Below are 12,246 nucleotides of genomic sequence, written 5' to 3'. Positions count from 1 at the left end.
ATAGTTAACAACATTAACTAGAACATTCTCTGAGTGTGTTTCAACAATACCGCTCATGGGAAAAACTTCCTTTTCAGCCATAACATCAGGATCTGGTTCTACAAAACCAAGTGGTGCCATATATTCAGCAAGGGGAATATTGACTGGAACCCACATTCTAGAATGTGCAGGTATCTTGACCGTGTCACGAACCTCTACACGACATATTTGACTGGAGCCGCCCACAGTTTGAAGTGGTACAATATCGGACCCCATCACCAAACAGGACTTTCCGTAATTGATGTGGTCCACATTTTGTCGAAGAAAATCCTGACCTAGGATTCCATCTGAATCAATGTCACCAACCACAAAAGTAACATCGTAGCACTCCTTACCAAGCTGAACCACAAGGTCGACTTTGCCAAGGATGTTCATTTGTTGCCCACTCACCGTGTGAAAAGATTGAGTAACTGGGGTCATAGAATTGCAATATTGTTGGATATTTGCAAATGTTTGAGTGGAAATCAAAGAAGTTGTCGCGCCGCAATCAACAAGAAATCTAACAGGCTTAGAAGCAACCGTGCCGGTAACATAGAAACCATTGTCATAAGTGTGTGTATCCGCACCGGCTCGTGCAGAATGCATTGGAACAACGTTATCATAACAAGGTGTGGGTCTGTTAATAATCTGCACCGACTCTTGACTCTCAGAGTCGGTTGAAACTAGTTTTCCGACCTATTGTCGTTCATCTGGCGGCGAGATGAAGAGCCATCAAGAACATTGTGTTTCTGCTCAAACATGCGATTGGGCGGTTGTTGATTGTGGTGTAGCATATTGTTGGTGTTTGTGAACCTGTTTCTCTCATTGTTGTTCGGGCAATCGCGCCAGTAGTGATCATTGGCTTTGCATCCAAAGCAACCAGGTGATTGGGGCTTTTTGTGGCGAGAGTTCTGAAATGGTGGGCCTCTAGGACAGACCTTTTCTAACCTGTCCAGACGTGACTCGATACGCTGAAGACACTTGCGCATATCAGTGTCAGAGTTTGTAGAGCTCTCTTCACTGAGTGCCCTTACAAATGTGGAATGCGTACCAAGAACTGCCTCGTAGCGCTAAATAACATTAACAGCATCTGTGATTGTGCGACAGCCATTATCAATGCACCGACACTGCATATCGGGTGAAACCTGTTTATAAAGTTGATTGAGTGCAAGGCGCTCTTGGGAATGTATGTCCAGGTCTTGGTAGGCTCTCTGGGCCAACTGGCGTAGGTCATCCGCTAGGGCTGCAATTGATTCACCCATTTGCCTGCGCCGGCTTTCGAACTTCAAAAGCCAAAGGTTTTGATGCTTGCTGTTACTGAAGCGCGAAGCAAGTCTTCTAAAGAGCAGAAAATAATCCCTTTTTTCAGATTGGGGCAAGCTCATGTAGAATGACCTTGCAGAGCCACGTAGGCAGCTGGCCAAGACAAGACATTTGGATTTATCATCCCATCCAGAGAGCTCTGCACAGTCCTCAAAATGTGACATGTATGCTTCAAAGTCACCGGGGCCCTCATAATTATCTGGCCTTCTCAATGAAGGATGAACTACTGGAATTGCAGGGGGTGCAAAGTTACCTCGATGTTCGAATCGTGGTCTACTAAGTTGTGTTTCACGATGTGTGTGTGAACTGTTATTGTTTGAAGAGAAATAGTGTTCTGCATCGCCTGTCACATTGACAAAACGATCGTCATCGGGCATGTGTCGATCAACTGAAGGGCGATGGTTTTGAGTATCATTTTCGTCATTCTCATGGTGCTGATTTTCTGTGTTTATGTTGTCTGAAGTGTCATTATTTGAACGAAGATTAAATGAGATATCAGGGTCTGGGGATGCCATCTTTTATGTGGTGTAGATAATGTATTAGTTGTAGTTGCACGTAGTAATAGTTGAGTATGACCTCGGTTTGCTGATTTGTGTGATTGAATAAATTTAAACTGCTTTAATATCAATGTGTTTGTTTTTCTTTCTAACGTTAGGCTGGGTTCGTATCACTCGGAAAATTATTTAAAAATAAATCACGCTTCTGACACCAATTGTAATACTTAGACACTTCTAAGTTGTCAGGATAGAACAAACGACCGAGTTAAGGTTTAACAAATCTATTCATTCAAATCGTAGAACGCGTCTTAAGAAGTTTGGTTTACGAATAAATAACTATAAGTATGATGAAGGTGCGCAGCATCACTGTTACCTGATTACTATTTTAAATAACTTAAAAGAATACTTAAGATTTTACAGAACTATTCCCTACCATTATGATGGCTTTAGCTTTAGCTGGTAGGTTTCCGACTTTTAAATGACGTTGATTTTGAGTCATTGACCGAGGTGAAGAATGTGATGCTGCGCGCTATTTATAGTGAAGATGCTTTAGGATTCCGAAACTTAGGCGTCCCAACCAATCAACGTGCACTTAGGAATTCCTTAACCAATAAAACAAGTTTACAAAGAGCCATTTTCCTAAACAGCATTTCGGAATCCTAAATCAACAAAGTAAGTCAATAATATGAGTTGTTACATTATAAAAAGCAATTTGTATTAAAACACATAACATTAATACATAATATGAGGCAGAAATGTTCTGCATTTAAATTCTGTTAAACATTTTAATAATACAATGGAAACATGAAACTAAATGATGAATAGGCTTTCTACGCCTAACGAAATAGTTCCAAAGCATTTGCAACTGGAACATAACTTTACCAAAATGCAATACACAAATGCATCCTTAGATTAATAATACAAGTGAAAGCCATTAATTTTGGAGAACAATAGTTAGGAATAACAAATTATATTGTGCAATTGAAAATGTAGGTCGTATTCCTACACAGCTGGCTGACAGCGTCATAGTAAACAAACATGGAGCGTATTTTTGGATTGGAAATACTGAATTGTGACAAACAATGGATTGTTAGCAAGTATCTGGAGTTAATAAAACATGTGTAAGTAGATTTAATTGATAATTTCATAACTGTTACATATTACAGTACGAGGAGATGGGGAGAGTATGGGTGTAAGAAAATCAATTTGAAGACGAATAGGTATATGAAAATTAAGACTACCACGGCCAATAACCGATGATAGTGGGCTCTTAGAGCCATGTTAAGTGGACGGGATTGTAAATACATGTGGAATACGTTGCAGGAAGCGCATCTAAATGTGTGTGTAGCAGAGTTTTTATCGAGTGCACCGCGAATTTCGCATATGGCCATATGCCAATATTTTGCGGCGAAGCTTTGAAAGAATGGTAAAATGTTGTGATAAAATATAAATAAGTTGTTCTCGAAAGCTCACATACACAATGATCACTGTTAAACATATATCATTACATAGCCATACAACTCACATATGCAATGAGCTATGTTTTATATACGTATATAGAAATATATATATATATATATAATTATATAGAAACAGCTGTAGGAAAATACACGTTCCATTTACCGTTGGGCTGTAAACATCGGGATCCGATAAAAAAAAACAGCAACTTAAAATAGGTTTGATTGGGTTAAGTATCGATACACTTTTGAAAAAATCAGTATCGATACACTCTTGAAAATCAGACGTTTCTAAGCAACCAGCAATCGAACGTGTCGGAAATGAATTCTCAAAGTTCATATATTTAATTCTTGTTCAGTAAAATGTATTTATTCATACAAAGGATGAGATAATTACTTTATGAATTTACCGCGGTGCGTTTAATACAAACGTCCATTAAGTAGATCTGTGGTTTTACATAGTGATAGATTGTCCGCTGTTTTTGCCGTACGTTAAGCATTTGATTTGCATATTATACATAGGAGTTCGTAAGGTAATAGCGTTTTTAATGACGGATTGTAGTGTTTTCGCTTGGCAGTAGCAAGAACAGGTTATTTCGACATGTCTTGAATAACAAATTGATGTCGTATACACAATAACATGACACCATTTTTCAAGTCGAAAAATATATCCATTAATTAGCGTTTGTGTTGCGTATCACTATGTTCTTAATGTAGTATGGAGAAACAGGTTACTGATTAATTGGTTAACTAGTTTGTATGATTTATGTTTTATGTGAATGCATGTACCATGATGTATAAAACTATTTCACTAAGCTCACAAAGGTGCTTTTATTTGCAATAATTATTTTAACTAAAGTGTCTTTTTTAAAAATTTCCGAGTTAGGGGGTCTTCAAGCTGCATAAAACCGTCAACCGTATGTTATATACACATAAAGTGAATCTGATTTGGGCGAAAGGGCCTAGCCTTTTTTGAGGGGAAAAAAATCGCGCCGAAAGCCGAAATTTGGGGAAAAAATCGCCGGATTTTGAGAAAAATGAGAATAGTCTTAAATAATCAATATAACATTTTTTACTGTTTTTAAAACAAATTCAAGGCAACAGATAATTTAATTATGCAAAATGTTCTATTTTCTAAACTGGATTAGGTTAACTTATGCATTAAAATTTAATTTGTTATTTTTATTTATTTTATTTTTTTGGTGGGGTAAAATTTACCGGCTGAGGGGGAAAAATCCGAGGGGAAAGTGCCGTTTTTCGGCGGGTTACAAAGAAGGAAAAAAAACTGTACTATACAATGCGGTCATTCGATTAGGGCAATGAACTAATTGCCAAACAGTGAGACACAAAAAACACTTGACAAGACAAACACATACATAAGAAAAGCACAAACATGAACAAAACTGGGGCCACCAACGGTCAATTCAAAAGCACTGGAGGTTTAAACCGGTTATAAGGAGCTCCAAACCTCGCGTTTGATCAATAATTATTCATAAAACAATTGAAATTATAAATGTGTGTGAATATATAGGAAGCTCTTAAGACATTCTATCACAAATAATATCGTAAACGAATACAAAAGTAGTTTCTTCGTGCCAGTGAAATGATAAATATTTGACTACGGTAATAAAAAGTCGCACTCCTGTGTTATATATACTTTGTCTAAAATTGTTAAATTCTATTTTGTTATAACCCATTCATTGTAAATTGTTGTAATATATAGACACATTGCAATATTTTGTATAGTATTTTGTGTATTTAGACGACGTACATTTGTATAAGTCTAAATAAACTGCCTGTTCTGTTATACATACAAATTAATCTCATAACAGCACCACTCAAATTAATTAGCAATTGAAGAGAATACGTTTAAATTTAATTAATTTTTAATTACTAAATGGTTTTATAAAGACCAGAGCACCAGAACCGTAACGTTCTAAGGCTCGATGACATGAAACCAAATGGAGTATAAACTACATCTCGTCTTTATGTCATTATTAAAAAGGTTAAGAGACATAACACCATATAGTTTTTACATTCAGATCATCGTCGTACAGTGCCGGAAGAAGCCGCAATAAGATTTAAAAGGCCAAACAACAAAGCCTGGTTGTGTATGTCTGTCTTAAGCCACATCAAGTAGAACAAATTAAATCATTTCAAATAAGTTAAATTGTTTCAGATAAATAGAATTACGTGTCAGAGTCGCATGGATTGTTGGGAGGAATCAGACAATCCTGGCAAGTGGATATACTTGTTGGTATTATTCTGGTAAATAAAGACGAAAGTATATGCAATCCCTGTTATGGTTATAAAAAACACTTCAGAGCATATGTTCAGTGATAAAATCCTATACATGTTCTCTCATACCTTGTCATCTGTAGGAGGTTTAGTCGTACACACTATGTTTTTGAATTGAAATGAAGTGCAAACCGGATATTTCAGACTTTATGTAGAAAAATTACACCACAACTTATACTGTTAGTTATTATTTGGATATCTTAATAGAATTAAAGCATGTAAATGTCAGCAGTTTTTAATTCAGGATAAATGCTTACTTTAATTTATATTTCTACACCTTCGTATAATGTAAATGTACAATAAGCGTTATTGCATGGTACATTTATCAAAACAAATGTATGTCATGACTCAAATTAAATATTTGTTGACGACTAAGGTGCACTATAATAGTCCAGTATGTTCCACAAATAACTATTTGACTAAGGTGCACTATAAAAGTCCAGTATGTTCCACAAATAACTATTTGACTGAGGTGCACTATAAAAGTCCAGTATGTTCCACAAATAAACATTCGACTAAGGTGCACTTTAAAAGTATAATATTGTTGTTAATACAGCTTTTTAAAATGTGTTCATGTATCTTGTTATTGATAACAACGAAGAGTTATTAAACATTAATTCATGACCAATACAGGCGCAAATAAGAGCATGTCGACTATAAACTAAATAAATCAAATTATCAAATCGAAAAATTGCACTTTATCGTGTACAGTATAAATTCGAATTAAATACAGCTTTTGTATATAGTTGGAACAACTAGTTAAATTTGGAAACCATATATAACTTGTACATATATTTATACTTGATTTCACGTAGTGCTTTCACGTAGTGCTTTGTTCGCTATATGAATCTCATATTGTTCATACAATATATTTTTTTGATCGAGGACAGGACATATCGACTCATGTTTCATTAAAAAACGGTAATAGCGGATTATAAAATTAAATGACTAAACCCTTATTATACCAAACATATTAACTTGAAAATGTATCTAAAGATCATTAAAATTTAAAAAAAGAAAGGCTTAATGAAGTGGACGTTTTGGATTTCAGTATTCATTCAACGAATCGTTAACGTACTTCATGTCAGTGGTCAAGTTTCAAAGATTCCTAGTTTCTTCTGGTGTAAGATTGAAGGAAATGACTTATAATTGAATAGTTCATGCTTCATTTTAAATAACTTCACCAATGTACATGCGACATTAGGCAACATTGTCAGTTTCTCTTAAGTAATTTCCTTTTGGGATTTAACCCCTTTTAAAAATGTGTTTAATAATAAATTTGGTAAATTATATTTCTTTCAATATTATAAAACTTAATTTAAAATAATCAATAAATAATATTATATAAAAATACAAAATGGAATATCAAAATTAAAACGTTATATATTTATTAGCTAATTGAACATGAAATAAATACTAATAACTCTTAGCCTGTGCAGTTTTTGCACTCATCAAGTTGTTGCAGATGTTTTTGTCCAAACAAAACGCGCTGCTTTGAGAAAAGTAATTCAATCAACAATCTTATTTGGTTGTGGATTCGAACAATCTTTATATTTGAACAATCTTTGTCTACCTCATATACATTTTATTCGTGATTCGTTTTTGATGGAAATCTAATTAACTTTAATTTAGTCTTCGTGTAACACGCCATTGCTCGGCACTTATACTTTGTTCGAAGCCTGTTCACAGCTTTGGCACTTATGCCTAACTTTTAAAAGAACACAAAATGTGAAATTTTACTAGTCTAAATTTTTTTTGAATAGTCAACGGCATAGATACAATCCTATCGCTTTAAACATCTGCGAACATTTATGTTTAGGAATTGAAACAGTCAACATAATTGATCTCACAGCCAGGCTGCAAGTTTATATATTAAAAACCTCTTTGTGTTCGATTTACACATTTATTATTTAGCATATGTTTGTAAGTGTTATAAATACAAAATTATCCGGGTATTTCAAGTTTCATATTTATACGCATGTACAAATAAAAAAGGAAATCACAAATAATTATTACTTAGAACATAGTATATTAAGATAAGTCACCAACACGAAAGTACATCATTAATGTGACAACAATCTTGCACAAATGTATGTGCGTTCATACCTTTAAAAATCGAAATATAATTTCTCATAATTCCCCATGGCGGAATAGCTTACGGTAGTTGTAATGAATCACAGAGAGTTCCTGATAAAGGCAAATGCGTTAATGTATGACTATTAACATTATGTTCAGCTTTGCATACATTATTTATATTTTTCATTTTAAATATCGATCAAACGTTCAACGTGTTGTGAACACGGACGCCGAACGTAAGCATAGTTAAGAACGTCAGAATCTTCAACTTGTCTCAGTCAATACAGTCATGATTGTATGATCCTTACATCATTTCATTGCCTACCTTTCATGTATGTCATATACTGCCAATACTTAAGCAATAGTTGTAGTTCCCAAACAAAACTGAACTTAGAAAGGACAGGTCTACACAAAAAAGTCAAAGTCGCCTTTACGAGATGTAAACACAGATTTTGTTTGGTAAGGAAAGCAGGGTGATTTAACCGGCATTTCTTCTTAAATTTGAGACAAATCTATAAAATATCTTCATTTTGATTGCGAAATTTTAATCGGAATAGAAAAACGGCCAATATGTCTTTAGACTATATTGGCAGACCATTGAACTATTAACATTCACCTGGTTTTATTCAAGTGTATCGCAACAACAAATGCTGTTGAATTTTTTAATAGCATCAATATTGCAAGCTCGAATGTCTTACAATTTTTAAATGTAACCGACAAACATCAGGGCCTATAAGTCTCATTGGCATAATGCTCATGACAAAGCCCACAGTATTGTTAATAAAAAAGTAAGTAAACTTTTGTTTTAATACTGATAATTAAATATACTAAGATTTTTAATAGTAAATAGTACATGCTAGAGTACCTAAGCATTAACTGATATAAATATGAACATTATTTTGATGCTTCAACTTAATACATAATAACACAATTAACATGAAAATACATTGTCAATAATGCAAAATTCGTACACTGAGAAAGTGTCTGTTATTCCTGCAGTATGTTCTGCTTTTTACCTTCCTACCAAGTTTCCAGTGCCAGGAGGCTCTGTCTGAAGTGTATTGTAACCTTAAAGCTACCAAAGGTTGCGATCCTTGTATTGTTGTTGGTGTGAATAATACAATGACGAACCTTAAATAGTGTTTATTACATTGATCTATGTATTGACGAACATCGGCTTCGAGCCTGACCAACGCTACACTGTCCATGAAACCGTAACTGATGTCTGACTGCGTTCGGCGTTGTATTCAGCTTGTAGTTTAGAAGGTGGACAGTATGTGTATGAAGGAGGTGGCGCTAAGTCGTGGGCGTCTGATGTTTCTGCAATAAAACATGTAGAGATGTATCAATCGTTCATTCACACATCAACCAAGGTTTGCTAGTGTCGACTTTTTAAATCATCTGTCAAATTATAAACAAAAACTTCCCTAAACTAAACGGATTAACCTGCATGATTATTAGGGTACTTTCATGACACAGCAGATGTTTTTGCATTTATTTAAGTAAAACAATGATACAAATTTGAAATATGAAAATTCTAATTATTTAAATGCATCAATCATGTGTAAGCTAGATAGGATACCTTTATCAATCAAACCTACCACTCTTTCACACAATCTGTATGCCACTTTCCTACCATCTTATGTATATCCCTTTGTCTGTGTGTCTACCTTTATTCACATATCACAGTCCGCACCTTTACGGAAGCACTTTGTAGCTACGCAGTACACAATCGAACGTGCCTGTATAAACAAAAGCCCAATCACCAACACAACAGTTTATTTCGACCGGTTTCCTAAAATAATGCATGCTTTTTACAATTATATTAGGCTTGCATTCATACATAACAAACAGACAGGACAGCTTATATATGCTTGAATTTTTGTAACCACTTTAGGGAAACAACGCAAAATGTCCCACTTATTCCAATTTCAACTTGCTGCATGTTATATTTTTTGCTAGAGACGAATATTGTTTTTAAAAAGATTAACTAAATTAAAAAAGGCACATTTATCACAGCTGACTCATCTCTCTACGTCCGAGCTAGTCCCAAATCTCTCCTTCACATGACCCATTTGCACATGACCGTCTCGGTGATGTTATCCTCGCTCTCTGTATGGCCTCTCACGTCACACACGTGGTAATTCGGAACTGTTGTTCCATCATTGCCATCACAATAGGTGACGACGTCACCGCTTGTGACCGTTAGAAGGTCATACAAAAGACAAGGCTCTCTTGAAAAGAATAGCGAATCTCTCTGATTATCCTACAAAAGTAAGTACAATTTATAATAATCGGAAAAAAAATAAATCATGGCATGATTAATATAGCGTTAACAATTAAACGATTACACCTATATCGAACAACCTTATGGCTATTACTCAAATCTAAATGATTATCATATGTTAAGGCCATGTTTTGCTCCTGCTTTGTCAGAAGCGACTAGATACTCATATTATTCATAATGTTTATGTTTCCCCACTAGTATGTGTTTGAACATTATCCCAAATTGCCATTCAATTATTTGTCAAGGTATGGTGTATTCCTCCCAAAATACGTTTTGCTTCCTTTTGAAATGATTTACTACAATGTTGCTAAAATTACAAAACATAAAGCGTACATTAATTTTCATTTATCCGATGTTCACTAACATACACGAACAGAAACGTACTAATAGGGTGCATGATCACGTGACTTTGTGGGGTTTCCCAAGTATACATAAATGGATCTAAACACACCCGTAAAACATTTTTTCTTAAGAAGTTCAACTAGCACATTAAAGACAGATGTTTAAGCTGATTATGAACATTGTTGAAAACATCAGAATGACTTAATTAAATAAGCATGTGTTGTTGTTAAAAAATATATTTTTACTGCATACATGAATACGGTTATGATTCACGCAACGTGAAATTTTGTCACCGATTTCAGACGTATTCAAGAATTTAGTCTTATACCTTAAGATATCGGCACAAACTGCAAGAACAATGGTCTTTTATGCACTAAAGATGTTTTCAAATACATTTCAATAACTTGATATTTTGCAAAAATAAAGTTGTAAACGGTGTGTTTACATTCTGTCTCGCCCGTGTGAAAGCCCCTGAAAACCCCGTTGATTCTGCCCCATGTAATCCATATACAAAGGTAGTTTATACGCATCCTTCGTTTGAGCGTGTCAATATTACACAGTTTTTGTTATAAATCGAAACATAAAACCCGTGATCAACGCTTCTCTGAAGGAGTAAACCTGGGAGTAAACCTGGCATCTATCCAAGTTACAAGTTTTTTAACTTCCTTGACAGCGGTCATTTTTAGCTCGACTATTATATATGAAATATATATAGTGGAGCTATCCTACTCACCCCGGCGTCGGCGTTAGCGTTAGCGTTCCCATTAGCCTTAGCGTGCAAATGTTTAAGTTTGCGTACTACCCCAAATATTTCCTATGTCCTTTGACATATTGCTTTAATATTGTGCATACTTCTTTACCAACATGACCCAAATCTCTAAACAAGAGCAGACAACTGTATCAAGCATTTTGACAGAAGTATTGCCCCTGTTATACTTAGAATATGCATATTATTGATAAGTCTATATTCAAGATTGCGTACCACCTCAAATATTTTCTATGTCCTTTGACATATTGCTTTCATATTTTGCATACTTCTTTACCAACATGATCCCAATCTATAAACAAGAGCAGGCAACTGTATCAAGCATTTTGACAGAATTATGGCCCCTTTTATACTTAGATTATTGAACATTTTGCTTAAATTGCCATGACTTCTTTATTTATGATCACATTTTATTCATAATTTGACAAAACAACACTTACCTGACATACCACAATGCACTCCACCCAAACCATCCCCCATGCTCCACCCCAGAATCCCCCCCCCCCAAAAAAAAAATAAAAATATTTTTGTTTCCTTATTTTTGAAACATCATCTATTAAATGACCACACACCCACATTATACCACCCCCTCTCCATGATGGCTTACGTTATATTGTCAAGCACTCGAATAGTCGAGCGCGCTGTCCTCTAACAGCTCTTGTTGAATACCCCATGTCAAATAGTAACGCCTGGTTTCGTGTTTATATCTGTTAGCAACGATGGATAATGCGACAATGAATGTATTTTATTTTATTTTCAGTAAAAGCAAATGCACATATTGTTTTAATTTTTTATTTCGTCATATCTTACTTTATTGCAAGGATGGTGTGTTGTATTGCCACAGTTGCACATGTATCATATCATATCATTATTGCAAAAAATAAGCAAATAAGTACACAACATCAACAACTTATGCGTCAATGCATAATTGTACCAGCGCGGCTATTATTTCCCGATACTCGACAAATCCAGCGTGGACGCTTGCGTGTACAAAATGGGCAAAGTGAGTACCTACAGATACTGAAATACCCTGAACATATCGAATGTTAGAACGGCAGTTGGGTTGATGTCGTCCAACATGGCGCCATGATTAACTCGAAATTAAGCCGTTAAATGGTAAGAAAGAGTCAAGACTAACAATCTGAACTTACGTCCTGTTCGGATTTATCTATATGTACCTTT

The sequence above is a fragment of the Dreissena polymorpha genome, chromosome 7 (genome assembly GCF_020536995.1).
Source record: "Dreissena polymorpha isolate Duluth1 chromosome 7, UMN_Dpol_1.0, whole genome shotgun sequence".
NCBI classification, from domain to species: Eukaryota; Metazoa; Mollusca; class Bivalvia; order Myida; family Dreissenidae; genus Dreissena; species Dreissena polymorpha.
This window is presented reverse-complemented; position numbering follows the sequence as displayed.